The sequence below is a fragment of the Chrysochloris asiatica genome, unplaced genomic scaffold (genome assembly GCF_000296735.1).
Source record: "Chrysochloris asiatica unplaced genomic scaffold, ChrAsi1.0 scaffold00082, whole genome shotgun sequence".
NCBI lineage: Eukaryota > Metazoa > Chordata > Mammalia > Afrosoricida > Chrysochloridae > Chrysochloris > Chrysochloris asiatica.
This window is the reverse complement of record NW_006408600.1, coordinates 5,843,721-5,864,938: the sequence shown is the minus strand read 5'-3', so window position 1 is coordinate 5,864,938 and position 21,218 is coordinate 5,843,721.

Genomic DNA, 21,218 nt, shown 5'->3' with positions numbered 1-21,218 from the left:
AGCTAAAGCAAATGGAAGAAATGAGGAAGAGAAAGAGTTGAACAGAAAATTTCAAAGTGTAACTTGAGAAAACAGAGTATTATAATGAAATATGCAAATAATTGGAGTTAGAAAACCAAAACTAAAGAGCACATTCAGCATTCCTCAGAAGTAAACAAAAATTAGTTCAGACCTCAATTTGAAATATTGTAGAATTAACTGGACAAAACACTGATTACAGAACGCATCAAAAGAAAATGAAAAGGTGTACACAGACTCACTGTACTAAAAATAAATGGCTTATATTTAACAAAATCAAGAGCTATCATGTGATCCAGAATAGATGGCATTGTGGAAAAAGGTCCAAGTTGTAGTGAAGACATTGGCATGAAACAAGGCTCCAGCAAATGACAGAATAAAAATTGAAATCTTTCAACTAATTGATGAAGCTCTGGAGACATTCACTCTCCTATGCAAAGAATTTTGGTAGACAACTACATGGTCAACTAATTGGAAAGGATGCATATTTTTACACATTCCAAAGAAAGGTGACTCAATGGGATACATAAGTTATCAAACAATATCAGTAATATTACATGCATGCAAAATTTTGCTGAAGACAATTCAAAAATGTTTGCAACAATTCATCAACAGGGAAATGGCACAAATTCAAGCTGGATTAAGAAGAGGATGTGGACTGATGGATATCACTGTGAATGTCATATGAATCTTGGCTGAAAGCATATGGACCTTGATTGAAAACAAAATACCAAATATTTTTACTTGTATTTTATTGACTATGCAAAGGGTTTTAACTGCACACAGTAGATCAAGACAAACTGTGGATAATAACATTGTGAAGTATGAGCATTCCATAACACTTTGTTGTGTTCATCATGAACCTGCACATAGAATAAGAGTCAGTTGTTAAACACAGTAAGGGAATGCTGAAAGGTTTAAAATCAGAAAAGGTATGCACCATGGTTTCATTATTTCACAATACTTTTTTGTCCGGAAATCATTGGACAATATCACCGATATCCCACGTGAGTAAAGTTTTACTAAAAATAATAGGAAAACAGCTGCAACCATACATTGACAGAGAAAATCCAGAGATTCAAACCAACTACAGAAGAAGATGTGGAATGAGGGATATCAATGCTGATGCATGATGGATATTAGCTGAAAGTGGAAAATGCAAGCATGATGTTAATATGTGCTTTATTGACTGTGCAAAGGCTTTCAATTGTGTGGATCATGACAAGCTATGGACAATGTTGTGAAGTATGAGTATTCCAAAACACTTAATTGTGTTCATGATGAACCTGTACATAGACCAAGGGGCAGGTGTTCGAATAGAGCAAGCAAACATTGAATGTTTTAAATTTAGGAACTGTGTGCACCAGGGATGTAATCTTTCACCATACTTTTTCAATTTGTATGCTGAACAAATAATCCAAGAAGCTAGATTATATGAAGAAAACTGTGGAATCAGGATTAGAAGAAGTCTCATTAATAACCTGGGATGTACAACCTTGCTTTCTGAAAGTGAAGAGGACTTAAAACACTTACTGATGAAGATCAAAGACCACAGCCTTCATTACGGGTTTCATCTTAATGTAAAGAAAACAGAAATCCTCAACTGGACCAGTAAGCAGCATCCATATAAATGGAGGAAAGATTGAAATTGTGAAAGACTTCATTTTGCTTGGATCTACTATCAACACGTATGGAATCAGTAGTAGTCAAGAAATCAAATGACATATTGCATTAAGCAAATCTGCTGCATAAGACCTCTTTAAAGTGTTGAAGAGCAAAGATGTCAGTTTGAGGACTAAGGTGTTTCTTAACCAAGCCATGGTATTTTCAGTAAGCTCACATGCATGTGAAAGTTGGAAAGTGATTAAGGTAGACCTTAAAAGAATTCATGTGTTTGAGCTATGGCTGCTGCTGTCGTTGCTGTTAAGTGCCATTGAGTCCGTTCCGAACCAGAGACCCTTTATAGGGTTTCCAAGGAGCGGTTGGTGAGCTTGAACTAAAAACCTTGCAGTTCAAACTGACCTTGAAGTCCAGCACATTAACCCACAGGACTCCTATGGTGTTGGAGGAGAATATTGAAAGTGCCATGCACTGCCAAAAGAACAAACTCAGTAGTGTTGTAACAAGTACAGTCAAAATGCTCCCTGGAAGCCAGGATGGCCGGACTCAGCTTTTCATACTTCAGACATATTCCCTGGAGGGACCATTCCCTGGAGAAGGATATCATGTTTAATTTAAAAAATGGAAGGTCTGAGAAAAAGAGAAACACCCAATGAGAGGGCTTGATACAGTGGCCGCAGCAATGGACTGAAATGTAGCAACGATTGTGAAGTTGGCACAGGATCGGGCAGTGTTTCTTTCTGTTATGCATAGGGTTGCTTTTAGTCGGTGCTCATTCAGTGGCACCTAACAACAACATACTCTGTTATATAATTATTGTCTGTGACTGCATTTTCAGTAATAATTTTGTCTTTTCTCAGTCAATGTTACTTACCAATCTACCTGAACAAATTCAGTCTTGATTTTTTTTAAAAAAAATCATAAATATTAATTGGTTTCTAGCTCAGATTTTGTCAGTTGTGAACACTCATAGTAAGTATTTATGGATTATAGAAGAATCCTGTTGATGGCATTTTACTTACTATGCGGTGAGAGACCTTTATGAGATGTCTTTTTGAAATGACAGATGCACTTTCTATGTTTGAATTTCCAAGGAAGATTCTCAGTGCATTTATGTGAAGGAACCTTTAAAAGTCAACCAGGAACATGCTAGAAATGAAAAATGCGTAAGTGCAAATCTCTTCATATTAATGTTTAAGAAAACTGTAAACCAAGCAATTAGAATATGTCGTCCTTAAAATATGAGGCCGTATTTCTACTGGAGCTAATTGATTTCACATATGGTATGTTAAAAGAACTCATGAAACTTGAATAGTGTCTTTGTTTATACCTTAAAGCCTCAAAATGGCTACTCTATATCATCATCCTTGAGTAGAAATATTCTGCTTTGAAATATAAAGTGATTTCAAAAGCAAAGCTAACACAGCTTTAAGATACTGAATAAGAAGTATTTGGGCTTTAGAAATCTTTCATATGCAAAAATTCACAATCATTTTTAAAAATTGTTATGAGAAAAATAACAAGTGGAAAGTATCTAAGGGGAAAAAATACATTAAATTTGTTACAAAGTTTAAAGAAAAACAATAATTTACATTTATAATGAATAAATGACTCTTCTTTGAGATAGGCAAAGGTGAAGGAAAAAGCACTTATATTAACTGAAAACAATGTACATTTTATGTAATAATATCTAATATTTATTGAATCATTTAATATGGGTATTTTTCTAAATGACATGTATTAACTAGTTTATTCCTTACAACCACCCAGAGAAGTAGCTTGATTATTATTCTTCCTACACTAACAACAGCAACAACAAAAATGAAACAATGTGGTTCAGTACTTAGTCAAAATCACTTGGGGAAATGTGGCAGAACTAGATTCACACCTAGGTACTCTGGCTTCCAAACCTATGCACTTAAACTTTATAATTTATGATCTTTTCCGGTATTAAATGTATGCTCTTCCCGAACAATTTTAAGGGATTTACATTCATTATATCTTTTAAATTCAATAGAAGAAAAAGATTACGAACAGGATCACTGGCCTAGCTTACATCAATATATTAGCTAGCTGCGGTGTCCATCAGGCCTGTCTCGCTGGCTTCTACCACAAAGTGATTAGGAGGTGAATGGGAAATTCATAGAATGAGAAGTTTCTGGCCTTTTCCTAAGATATTTCTTGGTTACTTTTAGCCATTAAACATATTTGTAACTTCCTCTCTGTACAAAAGGAATCTGTGCTCTACTATAGGAATTTAGCCATTTTTGTTTGCAAAAAAACCTTTTATTTGATTAAGTCAAAGAAACATAATCTTTATATTCCTTGAACTTTTAAAAACATGTATTTAAAGCTGTGATTGAAATATTCACAGGGACTTCTGGATTATGATGAAATTTCCTTGTGCAAAAGATAGAACATCTTCAATCCATTTGTACTTTTTCAAAATCTTTCTTTGACTTCACCATTCCCTGGAATCATATACAATGAAGATAATTTATGAGCATTGAATGACATGTACACATAGGTTGTTATGAACATTTATACATGCAAATTATGTTGCCAACTTTTTTTGTCTCTTTGATATTCCACTGTTGTTGCTTGGTGCAATATAAAAGAACAAGGCATTGCCTGGTTCACCTTCCAAACAATCACTGTTATGCTTGAGCTCATTGTGGAAGTCCTTTTGTTGAGGGTTGTTGCTGTTGTTCAGTACTGTCCAGTCAATTCCAACTCATAGTGACCCTGTATAGCATTTCCAAGGACCGGTTGGTGAGCTTGAACCACTGACTTTGCGGTTCAAACTGACCTTGCAGTCCAGCGCATTAACCTAAAGCACCACACCAGGACATTGTTGAGGGTAGTCTTCCTTCTCTGACCTCTTACCAAGAATGATGTCTGTTTTCAGGTATTGGTACCTCTTGATAATGTTCAAAATAAGCAAAATGAAGGTTGAACATGCTGTGTCTAAGTTTCTTTCTGGTTGTACTTCTTATTTGATGGCTCAAGGAAATTCAATAATCTATCTCAAATTTCTCATTCTGAGAATTTCATAATTTTCACTTTAATATTGTAAAATTTATTATTATACTTTGGTAACACATTAAACAAAGAAGTACAAAGAAATGTTTAAATATATTCACCCAGAGTAATTTTCCAAATAAATTTTTATTTTTCATTAAAGTATAATGGAAAAATGAAATTAAAAGATAATGGAATTTTTCCATGAATTTTTGAAGCTCTCTCATTTGTTGCCACAGAGTTGGTTCTGACATACACACACAAACACACACAACCCACCCCACACACATAAAGATAGAGTGAGAGAGCCACCACTCATCTGTCAGTTTGTCATATTGTGGTGGCTTGTGTGTTGTTGTGGTATGGGAGCTATGTCACCAGCATTTCAACTACCAGCAGACTCACCTATTGTGGACAGGTTTCAATGGTGTTTGCAGACTAAGAAAAACAAGGAATAAGGAGAAGCAGAGCCCTTTTGAATGGTTAGCCATTGAAAACTTTGAGTAGCAGTGGAAATTTTTCTGATATAGTACCAAAAGATAAGTTCCTCAGGTTGAAAGACTCTCAAAATACAACTGGAGAAAAGCTGCCTCCTCAAAGTGGAATTCTCCTTAATGATGTGGATGGCGCACAGCCTCTGGGACCTTCATTTGTTGATGGGGTACAACTCAAAATGAGAAGAAACAGCTGTAAAGATCCATTAATAATCAGAACACAAAATGCATGAAATATGAATCTAGCAAAATTTGAAGTTGTCAAAAATGAAATGGATGCATGAAAGCTGATATCCTAGGCATTAGTGAGCTAAGATGGACTGGTACTGGTCATTTTGAATCAGAAAAACATATGGTTTACTATGCCTGGAATGACAAGCTGAAAAGGACAGTCATTGTAAAAAAATAAATAAATAAGAGCATTTCAAAATCTATCTTGAAGTACAATTCTGTCTGTGATAGGATAATATCTATACATCTACAAATAAACTAGTTAATATACTATTATCAAAATTTACTCACCAACCACTAAAGCCAATGATTCTGAAACTGAAAAATTTTACCAATTTGTTAATTCTCAAACTGATCAACATGCAATCAAATGCATTGATAATCACTGGTGATTAGAATGCAAATAAAGGAACCAAGAGGAAGGATTGGTAATTGGAAAATAGGACCTTGGCGATAGGATACTGGAGATTGCATCATAGGATTTTAGAAGACTAATGCTTTATTCATTGAAAATGTCATTCAACAATATAAAAGGCAGCTATACACACAGACCTCATGAGATGGAATACACAGGAATCAAATTGACTCCATCTGTGAGAAGAGATAATGTAGATAGGCTTCAAGGATAATCTATAGAAAAATAGAGTTAGTGTGAGGAATAGATCTGAGACAATATAACAAGGATTGCATAGAAGTTTTTACTTGGAGGAATTGATATCTGACTGGAGTTAATATAATAAATTGGAACTAGTCATGAAAAGTTTTCAATGACTAAATATTCACAAGTAGTCCATCTCTCCTTCTTCCTAATCTGTTTTTGTTTGGAAGCTTAGTTGACATTTGTCCACCGTGTATGACCTTGCTAATATTTAAAATACTTGTGGCATAGCTTTCAGAATCACAGACACATCAAGCCACCACAGTACAGCAAAAAACAAACAAACAAACAAAAAAAAAAAAACCAGTCATGAATGGAAAGGGAGAACAGAAAAAGATATACTGAAAGAAAATGAGGAAATACGGAGTTTAGTAGAATCTGAAATCTTTAGTAATTCCAGATAACTTGAGTCAGGATGCTAACTTCAAGGTGATCAGTTCAAAATTACCAATTGTTACATGGGAGAAAGATGAGGCTTTCTGCTTCTGTAAAGATTTACAGCCTCAAAACCCCTATACAGGATTTATATGAGTTAGAACCGACTCCATGATACATCGCCACACTAATTTAGTAGTGTGGCATAATTAAAACATTTATAGTTATTTGTTGTTGTTAGGTGTCATCAAATTAGTCCTGACTTAAAGCAACCCTATGCGCAACAGAATGAAACACTGCCCGATCCTGCACCAACATTGAAATTGTTACTTATCTTTCACCCCATTGCTGCTGTCACTGTGACATTTATCTCATTGGAGGTCTTCCTCTTTTTCTCCTTCCCTCCACTTCACCAAACAGAGTTTCTTGTTCAGGGACTGGTCCCTCCTGATAATATGTCTGAAGTATGAGAGACAAAAATCTGGCTATGCTTCTTTCAGCACAGATTGGTTTCTTCTTTTGGCAGTCGGTGGTACTTTCAATATTCACTGCAAACACTGTAACTCAAATGCATCAATTCTATGGTCTTCCTTATTCACTCTCTAACTTTAACATGCATTAGAGGTTATTGAAAATACCATGGCTTGTGTCAGGTGCACCTTAGTCTTCAAACTGACTTTGTTATTGAGTACTTTAAAGAGGTCTTGGACAGCAGATTTGACCATTGAAATATATCATTAGATTTTTTAACAACTGCTGCTTCCATGAGTGTCCCTCATACTTTGGACATATTGTCAGGAAGGACCAGTTGCTGGAGAAGGCTATCATGTTTGGTAGGGTGGAGGGTCAGCGAAAAAGAGGAAGACCCCAGTGAGATGGACTGGCAATGTGGCAGCATCAGTGGGCTCAAGCGTGGCAATGGTAGTGAGGTTGGCCCAGGATTAGGCAGCGTTTCGTTCTGCTGTGCATAAGGTCACTATGAGTCGGTGCCGACTCGATGGCACCTAACAACAAACAGCAATCCTTCAATAATCCAAATCAAGGTCTTGAATTTTCTCCTCAGTCCCCTCAGTTTGAGAAATGTGCATGTTCATTCCTTTTGGTTTTCTACCCATCTTTGCATATTTTGTTTTAATATTTGACTTTATCTTCTCAAGTTTGCCTTTCAAATTTTTTATTCAGTTCTTGTACCACCTCATTTATTTCATTTGATTTAATATCTGGAGAGCAAGTTTCAGAGTCTCTTCTCACATCCATTTTGGTCTTTTCCTTCTTTCTTGTCTTCTAATAACCTTTCACTTTTCTTAGTGTATGATGTTCTTAATGTCATTCCACACCTTTTCTGGCCTTCAATTTTTAGTATCTAATGAGTCAAATTCAGTGTGATGTATACAAGTTCATATTTTGGCTCTTGTGAAATTGTTTTAATTTTCTTCAACTTCAGCCTGAACTTGCATAAAAGCAATTGATGATCTGTTCTACAGTCTACTCCTAGTCTTGGTTTGGCTGATGATATGGAGCTTTTCCACCATCTATTTCCACAGACGTAATCAACTTGATTTTTGTGTATTTCATTTGGGAAGGTCCATGGGTATAGTCACCTTTTTATGTTGTTTTTAAAAAGTATTTGCAATAAACATGCTGTTGATCTTTCAGAATTCTATCTTGTACCCTAGAGGATTGCTTCTATCACAAAGGCCATATTTTTTAACCTTATTCTTCCTCTTTGTTTCCAACTTTTGTATTTCATTTGCCAATAATCATCAATACATCTTGATTGCATATTTCATAAACTTCAGACAGAAAAAGTTGGTAGAATTCTTTAATTTCATGATCTCTAGCTTTAGTGGTTGGTTCGTAAATTTTAATAATATTTGCATTGACTGGCCTTTCTTGTAGCCATATGAATATTATCCTATCACAGACAGCAATGTATTTCAAGACATATCTTGGAATGTTCTTTTTGTTGATTAATGTAACATCACTTCTCTTCATTTTGTTATTCCTGGCATATTAAACCATGTGATTATCAAATTCAAATTGTCCAATACCAGTTCATTTTAGCTCACTAATGCCAAGGATATTGATGTGTATGCATTCCATTACATTTTTGACAATTTTCTAATTTCCTAGAGTCATACTTTGTACATCCCATGTTCCAATTATTAATGGACATTAACTGCTATTTCTCTTTATTTTGAGTTGTACCCCATCAGCAAATGAAGGTCTCGAAGGCTTTGCTGTATTCATGCCATCATGGTCAACTCTACTTTGAGGAAGTAGCTCTTTTGCAGTCATATTTTGAGTGCCTTCCAACTTTAGGGGCTCATCTTCCAGCACTATATCTGACAATATTCTGATGCTTTTCATCATGTATATTCGGATGCAATCTAGCAATGTTCCATTGCTATTCATAAACTTTTCAGTGACTAAATATTCAGAATTAGTCTGTCTCTACTTCTTTCTAGTTTGTCTTCATCTGGAAGATGAGCTGAAATCTGTCCACAGTAGATAAACCTGCTGCTATTTAAAATATTGGTGGCATAGCTTCCAGAATCACAGCAGTACCCAAGCCACCACAATATGACAAATTGACAGACAAGTGGTGGAATGCCTAGAATAGTGAGAGATAATTTGGAAAGGTGAAAATAAGAGCAGATTATGGAACCTTATAGACATACTGTAAGTGTGGAAGTTATTGTGAACAATTCTGTAAAATTGTTGAACGGTTCTAAAAAGAAAGTAGTGGTGTGATAAGTTTTGAATTTTAGATATTAAAATAGAACATAGGAGAAGAAGGAGGAAGAGCAGCTGGGTTTTAGGGGCGGAGGGTAGAGAGAATGATTGCAATAGCATACACAAAGATGATGAGATTTAAATGACGGTTTTGGAAAATTTGCTGAAAGAATGACAACAGATTAAAAGCAGTAGAAAGAGAACTATTATTTGTCAGGGCTTGGTGGTCAGTTGCTTGAGTGATTCATGGGTAGGCAGAGGTTTGGTAGCTAAGTAAGTTTTACCATTCACTAACACTTAAACCTTGCACTCATCTGTCAGTTTGTAATATGGTGATTTGTATATTGCTGTAATAGTGGAACTTATAAAATCATATTTCAAATATAATCAGGGTCACTCAAGATGAACAGGATTCCGTAGAGCTTTTAGACTAAAATAGAGAAGGAAGAAAGACCTGACAATTTGCTTCTAGGAAAAATTGGCCTTATGAATGATTTGTTGTTTTCCTTAGTTGATACTAACTCATACTTATCCTACGTACAACAGAATGAACATTATTTGGTCCAGTGCCAATGTCACAACTGTTGATACCATTGAGCCCAATGCTGTCACTCCTGTGACGATCCATACCATTGGGGATCTTCCTCTTTTTGCTGACCCTCCACTTTACCAATCATGATGTCCATCTCCAAGGACAGGCACCTTCTAATATATGTTTGATATATGATGGACGAAGTCTGGACACCCTGGCTTCTAAAGAGCATTCAGTGTACTTCTTCCAACACAGACTTACTTGTTCTTCTGGTAGTCCATGGTGCATTTAATATTCTCCTCCAATACCATAACTCAAATGCATCAATTCTTCTATAGTTTTCTTTATACATGGTCTGTCAAATGGATATGAGGTTATTGAAAATATCATGACTTGGGTCTGGAATAAGTTGGCCTCCAAACTAACATCTTTGTTCTTGAACACTTTAAAGAGGTCTTGTGCAACAGACTTGTCTAATGCAGTATGTTGTTTGATTTCTTGACTTGGGCTTCTGTGAGTATTAATTGCTGATTCGAGAAAAACGAAGTATTTTACAATTTCTATCTTTTCTCCATTTATTATGATGCTATTTATTGCTCTAGTAGTGCCTGAGGCAGGGTTTTCTATAGTAGCAAAGCCAGTGAAACATTTATATGTATATATATATATATTTGTTGTTGTTATGGTTCCTAGTCATAGCAACCCTATACAGGGTTTCTGAGACTGTAAATCTTTACAGGAACAGAAAGCCTCATCTTTCTCTTGTGGAACAGCTGGTATTTTCAAACTGCTGACACTGAAGTTAGCATCCCCATTCATAACCACTACGCTACCAGAACTATCTATATATATATATAAAGAAACCCCTGTACAGAGTCGCTATGAGTCAGAACCAACTCCACGGCACATAATAACAACAGCAACAACAACAGAAAAGTTTAATATCCTACAATTGCAGAGTCCCAGGTCCCAAGTGGAAGAGGGAAATATAATACCTCCCACAAATGTTCATTTTACTGGGAGCAGATCATAACCCCAAGGAAGTATCCATTTAATTGATTGGCTGCTCATAACCAACGGTTCATTGTACAGTTAACTGTGCCTGTATTAGGTTTCATCACTATGGGAATAACATATCCCAACTACAGAAAACTCTGGAAATCCTAGCCTAGTCATGTTGACACAGAATTCTAACTACTGCAGTCCACCCTTGTTCACTCAAAACCTATAAACTATATGCATAATCCCTAAATAAAGAAAATTATAAAGTCACATTTGTGCCTAAAGTTACATAACTAAAATATGTACAAACTAAAACACACTGGCCCCATTTACATCTTATATGTCACAAATGGTCAAAGCAAAAATATTTTAAGCACATACATAAAACTAGACAAAAAATCTATTTATTTAAATGTCCAAAGGGCACATTTTACAAGGCAGCCTCTTGCCAATAGGCACACAGCCTTGATCAATCCACGGGCCTCGAGGTTTTTTGATGTCACAGCTTTTGCTGCTGTTTCTACTTTAACCACTATTCCAGACCGGGATTCCAAGTTCCACTCATGTTCTGCCTTAATGATGGTCCTGGGATTGTCTGTTCCTAAAATGAAACATAACTATTTCCTCCTATTAGTTACATATCTTCTACAAATACAGGTTTGATATTTACAATTAATCCTACTAACGATGACTCAAAATCAAATTATAAAATCCTATCAGCATCATCCCTAACCTATCTGGAAAAGATGAAAAATAGTCAGTGGGGATTCTTCTATGTCCCCTCATTCTAAAAGTAAGCACATCCATGAACTTTTGTAAGCCAGCCACTTCCTGTCTTTATAGTCTACCATTTTGCATAGCCATTGTTTAAATTACTCATCCCTGCCAACCCAGTGTGGTGCTGTGGGTTAATTACACTGAACTGTAATAGTCAGTTTGAACCATAAGATCAAGGATTCAAGCTCACCAGTTGCTTCTCGGACACCCTATACAGGGTCATTATGGGTCAGAATAGACTCAATGGCACTTAACAACAACAATCAACCCAGTACAATAAGTAGAAAAGCATGTTCCTTGATATGAAGAATCTTCTACTCTGGTTAAAATTTGGAGCAACTATATAAGCAAAAGTCCAGTCCAACAAATTGCAGCAATTGATACTTGCTTATAGTATCAAATATATTTATTGTCATCTTTTCAGGTTCTGGTCAACCCAATCCTGCTATTCAAGCTAGATTAAATGGGTACAAGCTAGAGTTTGGGGGTTCAGCCACACCTCTGCTCTTCACACCACTTGACACTCTCATTCTTAACTCTAAATCCCATGAGCTAGGTCAGTGACCATGGGCTCAGGAGTTCACTCAACTCCCTAGATTTCCAATCATTCCTCTTATCTCAAGGTTAATGGGTGCCCATAGAACATGTGCAAACTCATCTCATGTCTTCAATGCTGCATGCTCCCAAATTCCACTTACACGTAGATCCAGGTGATCACCAGTGAGGATATGACTCACTGGTTCCCTTTAACTTTCAGTCCTAGAAAGGGGTTTCCTCTAATGGGCTGACTTTCCTTGCCTTGATGCTTCCAAAGCTCAAAATGCTAAACTGTCAGCTTTTTTGTCCCCTCTGCTTAAACCTCTTACTGTCCCAGAAGCTTTGGGTTGATCTGCATGTCTTTTCAAATGCAAATGTACCAACTCTGACAGTTCTGGGTGGGGTTCTGGATTCAAGCTGAGGCCCCATTCTCTATATGCCCCATACTCTTAAACCAAGAAGCCTATTGTTTTTCTGGGCAAATTCTAACACCCTTTTAGGAATTCCAATCATGTATAGACTGAAATGGGGCTTATAAACTCTCTGTAATTATAATTCCCAATATTCTCATCATACTATAATAGGAAGGAGAAACCAATATTCATAAGGCAGTCAAGCATAAACCTTTTAAAACACTCAAGTTCAATTTATTCTTCTCCCTTGGGCTAACCCCATTCCCAAGCATATAGCTTTGGGGCTCTGGCAGTGGATTTCAGTATGGCTAGGCCCAGTATCGGCCATCTTTTGAAACCAGGGTGATATCACCTCCAGACAACTCTAGAAGCTGCTGCTATCACCTCTGCTTAAATATTTTATCCTATTTCCCTTCTTTCTTGCTCTCACAAAACCTCACAATTTCATTGGTCTGGAACCATTGCAATGAATCCTGTTCATAGCCAACTGCTTAAATGAAGTGGGGATTACGTCTGACTTCCTCTGACCCCACAAGAAGGAAAGAGTGTCACTTTTTTGCCTTTGACCCTCTTGCTCTCAGGGGATCTAAAGAATTAGTACCATGGAGTCACTGCTTCTCAGCCTCACAGGAACACTAAGCATTCACTTAGAAGCTGTTTGCTGCAAAGGGAAAGTACAATTCAAAGACAGAAGCTGGTCGGTCTGTCTCTGGGAGTGGAGAAGATCTGGTAGAACTGAGGATCACAGATTACGTCAAAGCAAAAGTACACTTCAAAGAAAGAAGCAGGTCTGTCTCCTGGAGTGGAGAAGACACTTTGGGCTTGGGGTGCATTGGCTTATAAAAGTATGGGGTTTCCTCTTCCACGAATGGGATGATACATATTGATTAGGAGGAGTGGTATGTTGAATATTCATCCATTTTTAGTGAAGGGGTGCAGTCTTCTTGGAAATGGAGTGCTTTCTGCAGTTGTCAGCTCTAGGCGCTATCTTCATGGGTTGTTACCAGTTCTATGCCTGCGACCAGTTGCTTCTGTCAGGGTTTCAGGTCCTGAAATCCTTATCTTTGTCTCCCGGCTGTTCTCAGTGTTATCATTCTTATTGGACTAGAGATGCCTTCTCCCCTTTCTTAATTCCTGCTTTATAGGAGAGGACTTGGGCAAAGGGGTGGATATGAAGTCCAGGTAATAGAGGCCCAGGGCTCCTAACATGTCCCTGACAAAAGGATCAAACTCAAAATCAGCCCAAGGCTGATTTTTATGAAATGGAGATTAGACATGCTTCCACTCTATATCGTGCATATAAAATTAATCAGACTTGAGAACCAAGTTAAAAAGCTCACCCTTATGATTTTGTTCCTCTATAACCCACTTTCAGTACTATAGGTTGAAGGCTGGGTTTTCTAGGGAAGCACCAGCAGATATATATATTTATATTTATAATGGAGTCCTGGTATGGCACCATAGAAGAAGCACTCAACCTCATGGTCAGTTTGTTCCTCAAAGCCAGTGATTCAAACTCACTAGCTGCTCCTTAAAAATGCTATACAAGGTCTCTATGAGTCTGAACTGACTTGACAACACTTAACAATAGCAATATATGTATACAAATATATATAAAGAAGTTTATTATCTTATAATTACAGATCCCCCAGTGAAAGAGATGGCAAGTATATTTCAGTGCTCCTGTAAAGTCACTATTGGTAATTTGGTCTTAAAATAAGATTTTGATGGTGAGAAACTTCTCAGCAGAAGGTTAGAAAATGTAAGAAGAGGGATTGAAAATGGCTCTCATTTAGTATTAAAGGGGTTAACAAAATTTGCAACATGGTTTTAAAGCACAAGACATTTTGCATTACTGTAAGGAACTTTTCGATTTTGACACATTATTTACACAAAAGGAGGACTTGTTAAAACACTACCATACAATAGATTCATACATCTCCGTTTCAATTAGCAGCCTCATTTATTACCCACCAAGATGTGAAACTGCAAGGTGAGGTGAAAGTGTCACTGAGGGTGTCTTCATCACTTCAATATCATTGCCTTAAAAGGCACTGACCAGAAGAAGCAGATGACCTCATTTCAAAATTATTACAGTACAGAGAACTCAGTTTCAACATTATAATTCATTTTCTCATGGAATATTTCAAATTTATTATCAGTTTCCTGACTTGTAATGGCTAATCGTTAAGGATAGCCACTTTAACATAATATGAATACTCATTTCTTCATAGGTAATACAACAGTTCCTGCATTAGCATTATTGACTAAGGTGCATTTAACTTCTTCACTAATACTTAATGGAAGGTTAATGTATAAGTCAGGAGATTAAATGGCTTTTACTTAAAACAAGTATATTGATTAAAATAACTTAGTGAGGTTTTTAAAGCTGATGATATAAAAACAGTCACACGTTTTAATATTTTATTTAATATTAAGAGCAAATCGCAGGGCACTGCAGATCAAGATTAGTGGAAGTTATTGCACTAATTACTCATGGAAGGAATTCTTGCTCCTAGTTAACAAATGGATATTGTCATTTGAAAGGCAACAAATCATCATGGTTATTTCTACTGTTCAAGGAGCTCCTCTGTTTAAGAATTTCCATTGTTTCTTGCAATGTTGTCCATGTATGTCTTACTTGTAGCTTACACCTGGCACCATTAAAAGATAAAGTAACCTTCTCCAAACAGACTGACTATTCAGTGTTGGTGAAACATAGTTCTGTTTCCTTCTTTCTTTTTTTTAAAATCCTATTATTATTTAAATCAGTGTTAAACCTAATACATCAGAATGCTTGTATTGAATTAACTAATGTTACTTTACCATTTCTTTTCTTTGCTCAAAACCCAATATTCCACCAAAACATAGCAAGCCAACAAATTGGCCTTGTAATAGTATGACATGTAATACCCAAGGTCATTCACTTCTTTGATTTTGTTTCCGCCTAGAAATAGTCACCTCTTCTGTTTACGTATCACAAAGTTACACCTGCAAGGTCTTGCTCAATTTTAACTTGATCTTTGCAAGAGGGATTTGATCTTCTCAAGAAAATGTTACCAGCATCCATGTATAGTATAGTAGCAGACTAAAGAAAACACAGCAAATTTGCAGTTTACCCTAGAAGTCAAAGGAGGCTGGTAATAGTAAAATTAGACAACAAATAGTTGCAATGCTAAATATTAATATAAAATAGATGGAATCTGTAATAATTAAAAGGCTTATGTTATTTAGTACATAAAATCAGTTAGGCAATTGTTCAAAGGGCTTTGCATTTATATCACAATACAACATTGTACATAGGTAATGTTACTATCCCTGATTTATGGATGGGAAACACAGACACAGGAGTATGAAGATACCGAGGCTTAGAATTTGCTCAAGATTATGCAGCTAGTAAGTATAGAAGTATTTACAGCCAAATATTTCATTATATGAATAATACATTTTATAGAAATATCGAACTTCAAAAGTATTCCTGCTTAAGATTCATGGCAAACTACACTTCTGATATGATGATAGTTTTTACCTTTTGACTGTTATGAATAAGACTGCTATAGTATATAAATATTGTCATTAAGTTTTTGTATACATTAGACATAATTTTCATTGCTGTTAGATATTTAACTAGGAGTGGGATTACTGGGTCACAGGAGACCTGGCATGGTGCTATAGGATAAACATTGGACTGCAAGGTTGGTTTTTACCATAAGGGTAGCAGTCCAAACTCACCAGCTGTTCCTCGGAAACACTAGTCTCTTATGCTTGCAAATGTTGGACAGTTAATAAGGAAAACCATAGACGAATTGATGCATTTGAGCTATGGTGTTGGAGGAGAATATAAAAATACCATGGCCTGCTAAAAGACAAACAAATTGAATGAGGTAAAGCCATAATCTGTCCTGCGGAGATAGCTGTTGTTTGTTGTTGTTAAGTATCCTCAAGTCAGTTCCGACCCATAAAGACCATGTATAGGGCTTCCAAAGAGTAGCTAATGAGCTTTAACTGCAGAGCTTGTGGTTAAAACTGACTTTGCAGCACTCAGTGCATTAAACCACAGTGCCATATCAGGGAATATAGTAGCTAGTAGCAAAAATATGTTACAAATAATCACAGAACATGCTATTCAAAAGAAAAAGACCCTTGTTGTTGTTGTTGTTGTTAAGTGCCATCAAGTTTGTTCTGACTCATGGTGATACTGTTAGCAATCTGGTGCTTATCCTAGAGTATCACAACAGGACTATGCAAGGAAAAACAACTTATATTAAAAAATAACTGGGGAATTTTGCATTTTTATTTACTAAGTCTGGCAAACTCTTTGGTCAGTTGGTTTCATAGTGTATTTATGGTAAAGCCTTGGTTATTGATATTTTGATCTTTTCCAAATACGTATAGCTCTTGCCATCATCTTTCTATACTAAATGAGTCTCAAAACCACTCATATTACATTTGTTATGCAATGGTTATTTTATGACCTATATATTTAGAAAATAAAGTTAGCTTCATCTAAGTTTTAAAAAACAACAACATTCCATTTAAAATGATGGATGTTAAGACAAATTAAATCACTCATAAAACATTGTTGTTGTTACTGGATGTTGTAGAGTTGAGTTGAATGTGACTCACAGTAAACCTATGGGACAAGGTAGAACTGTGCCACAGTGTTGTCTCAGCTAATTTTTATAGAAGTAGATTACCATGTTTTTCTCTTGTAAAGCTCTTTGGTGAATTTCAACCACCAATCTTAGATTTGAAGCCAAGCATTTTACCTTTATGCCATCAGGGTTTCTTAACTGTAAGTTTCAGAACTGTGGTGGTGGTCAAGTGTCGCATATTCGGTTCTGACTCATAGTGACCCTGTATAGAGTTTCTGAGGCTGTGAATCTTTATAGAAGTCAAAAGCTTCATCTTTCTCCTATGGAGTGGTTTGTAGTTTCAAAGCGGTTTGTAATTTGAGTTTACCATCCAGGCTAGTAACAACTATGCAACCAGAGCTCCTTAGATTTCAGAATAGAAAAAGATTTCTTTATAAATCTTAAGAAAATATTAGAAAAAAAAAAATAGTTCTTGAATGAAACATTTTAACACAAAAATATATGGAAATATACAAATGAGTGACATTTTTCATTATTTGGTATCATAAACTTTAAAATATATTGTACCCTGGAATTTACTAGTCATTATAAAACAACAAAGCAAAGGAAGATGTCCACTTTTATTCTATTAAAAGGTTTTGAAGGTGTAATGAGATATTACTTCACATCCATGAAAATGGATACAATTTAAAAGACTAACAGTACCAAAAGTTGGAATGATATGTGGTGAAGAGGACTTAAAATACTTACTGAAGAGGATAAAAAAAAATAGCCTTTTTGTTATTAGATACTGACTCATTTCAACCCTATGCATAACAAAATGAAACACTGCCCAGACCTGGGCCAACCACACAATTGTTGCCATGCTTGAACTCACTGATGCTGTCACTTTGCTAATCCATCTTGCTGGGGGTCTTCCTCTCCTTCTCTGACTCTCCACCTAACTAAACATGATATCCTTCTCCAGTGACTGGTCGCTCCTGACAATATTTCTAAAGTACAAGAGATGAAGTTTGGTAATCACAGCCTCTAAAGAGCAGTCTGGCTGCACTTCTTCCAACACAGATCTGTTGGTTCTTTTGGCAACCCATGGCACTTTCAATATTCCCCTCCAACACCATAACTCAAAAGCATCAATTCTTCTACGATCCTCCTTATTCACTGTCCAGCTTTTGCATGCATATGAGATTATTGAAAATACCATGGCTTGGGTCAGGCACACCTTTGTCCTCAAGCTGACATCTTTGCTCTTCAACACTTTAAAAAGTTCCTGTGCAGAAGATTTGCCTAATGCAATACATCATTTCCTTTCTTGACTGCTGCTTCGTTTGCTTTCTTGACTGCTGTTTCCACCAGTGTTGATAGTTGATCCAAGAAGAATGAAGTCCTTGACAACTTCAATCTTTTCTCCATTGATAAGAATGTTGTTTATTGGTCCAATGGTGAGGATTTTTGTTTTCTTTACATTGAGTGAAATCCATACCGAAGGCTCTGCTCTTTGATCTTCATCAGTATGTTAAGTCCTCTTCACTTTCAGCAAGCAAGGCTGTATCATATGTATATCGTATGTTGTTAATGAATCTTCCTCCAATCCTGATGCCACAGTTTTCTTCATATATCCCAGTTTATCAGATTATTTGCTCAGCATACAGGTTGAATAAGTATGATGAAAGAATGTAACCTTGTTACACACCTTTCTTAATTTTAAACCATTCAGTGTTCCCATGTTTTGTTCGAACAACTGCCTCTTGGTCCATGTACAGATTCCTCATGAGCACAATTAAGTGTTCAGTAATACTCATACTTTGCAATGTTGTCTGTAGCTTGTCATGATCCACACAATTGAAAGCCTTTGCCTAATCAATAAAGCACAGGTAAGCATATTTCTGGTATTCTCTGCTTTCAACTAAGATCCATCAAACATCAGCAATGATATCCCTGATTCCACATAATGTGAATCTGGCTTGAATCTCTGGAATTTCTCTGTCAATGTATGCTTGCAGCCATTTCTATATTACCTTTAGTAAAACTTTACTTGCATGGGATAGCAAAGATATTAACCAATGATTTCCACATTCCATTGGGTTACCTCTCTTTGGAATGGGCATGATATGGATCTCTTCTAATCAGTTTGCCAGATAGTTGTCTTCCTAGTTTCTTGGCATAGATGAGTGAGTGCCTCCAGTGCCACCTCATTTTCTTGAAAGATTTCAATTTTTATTTCATCAATTCCACCATTATTCTACAGAACTCCTTTAATAAATACCATATGACACAGCAATTCCACTGAAGTTTAATCAAGAAAAATTAAGTTGTATGTCCACACATATACTTGTCCATGAATGTTTATGATTCCTTTATTTATAAAAATTCAGTAAAGCACTAAAAATCCAAATGCACACAAGAATTGCACAACATATTTATTATGTTTATGCAATGAAATACAGCTCAGCAATAAAGAAGAATGAATTGATGATACTCTCAAAACTAGATGAATCTGAAAATATTGTGCTGAATGAAAGAAGACAGGCATAACATAGTACAATTGGTTTGAAATTCTACTTATTTGAAATTCTGAAAAATGAAAATGTTATGTATGATACTATATCTAAGAAAGAGTTGCCTGGGGTGGCTGGAAAAGAGGTGCTGACTACAAAGAAGCAGGAAGGAGTTTTGGGGGTGATGGAATTCTGAGGTGACTGGGAGGTTACATAAGTGTACACATTCCTCACAGTTTTATTGCATGTAAATTACACCTCAACATAAAAAGAGTATTGGAAGAAAATAAATTAGAATGGATTTTAAATATTTCAAACTCTGATTTAATTTACTCACATTCCTAAGCAGCCAGGTTTGGTTTTTAAAAACTCATAAAAAGTTTAAAGGTTCAAGGTATCAAGCATAAAGATGATTACTTCTCTGCTGGACTTTTCTCTGGTCATATCTGTAGGGATTGAATGCAACAACTGAATGGAATGTTTTCTATGATGTGCTCTCCAAGTGTTTTAACACTTTATAATATTTGCCATACCTGTATAAAGATATCTTAAATTTATGTAATATACTTCATGGAATATTTGCCTCTGAATAAAATAAATCTTTCTAGTTTATCGGCACTCTCATTTTGCCACTCTTTCTGCTAGTTGTTTCAGCAGCTCAACATAATTCAATACTGTAAAAATAGGTATTAAAGATGGTGTATTTCTTGAATATACAGTAAGTACAGAAGTGTTTGCACTCAACTAATATTAAAATACTGCATATTCATGAGTTTATGTTCATGAGTAGTGCTTTTTAGGTAAAAGCTCTAACATCTAGAAGTTTGTAATTTCAAATAAATAACAAATATTCAGAATGACATATATTAATGTGCAGACATAAAATTTAAAATGAACCAGACAAAGCACAGTTTAACAGAGTCATTCTGGATTTAATTCCTAGTGACGTAGTGTTCAAGTTCACAGGCTGCTAAATGAAAAATGACAAGGGTATCTACTCTGGTAAAGATTGCTGTTGTTTGACGTTGTTAGGTGCCATCAAGTGGGTACCAACTCATAGTGACCCTATGCACAACAGATAGAAACAATGTCTGGTCCTGGGCCAACCACACAATTGTTGCTATGCCTGAGCCCATCGCTGTCTCTACTGTGCCAATCCATCTCACCAATGGTCTTCATCTTTATTCCAACCCTGCACTTAGCCAAACATAATATCCTTATTCAGTGACTGGTCCTTCCTGATAATATATCTGAAGTATGAGAGATGAAGTCTGGCCATGCTGGCTTCAAAGAAGCACTCTGGCTGTATTTCCAACATAGATCTGTTTGTTCTTATGGCAGTCCATGGTATTTTCAATATTCTCCTTCGACACCATAATTCAAATGCATCAATTCTTCTATGATCTTCTTTATTCACTTTATTCTTTGACATGCATTTGAGGTTTGACATGCATCTTCAAACTGTCATCTGTGCTCTTCAACACTTTAAAGGGATCTTGTGTAGCAGATTTGCCTAATGAGATACATCATTTGATTTCTTACCTATTACTTACGTAAGTATCATTGGCTCTTGTTCATATGGTACCTCTTGAAATGGTTGAACATTAACCATTTTCTTTTGGTACAATGACTCTGTGTATTCCTTCCATCTTTTCTTGATACCTTTTGCCCAGAAAAGCTTTCAATAACGAAAGTCGAGGCTTGAATTTTT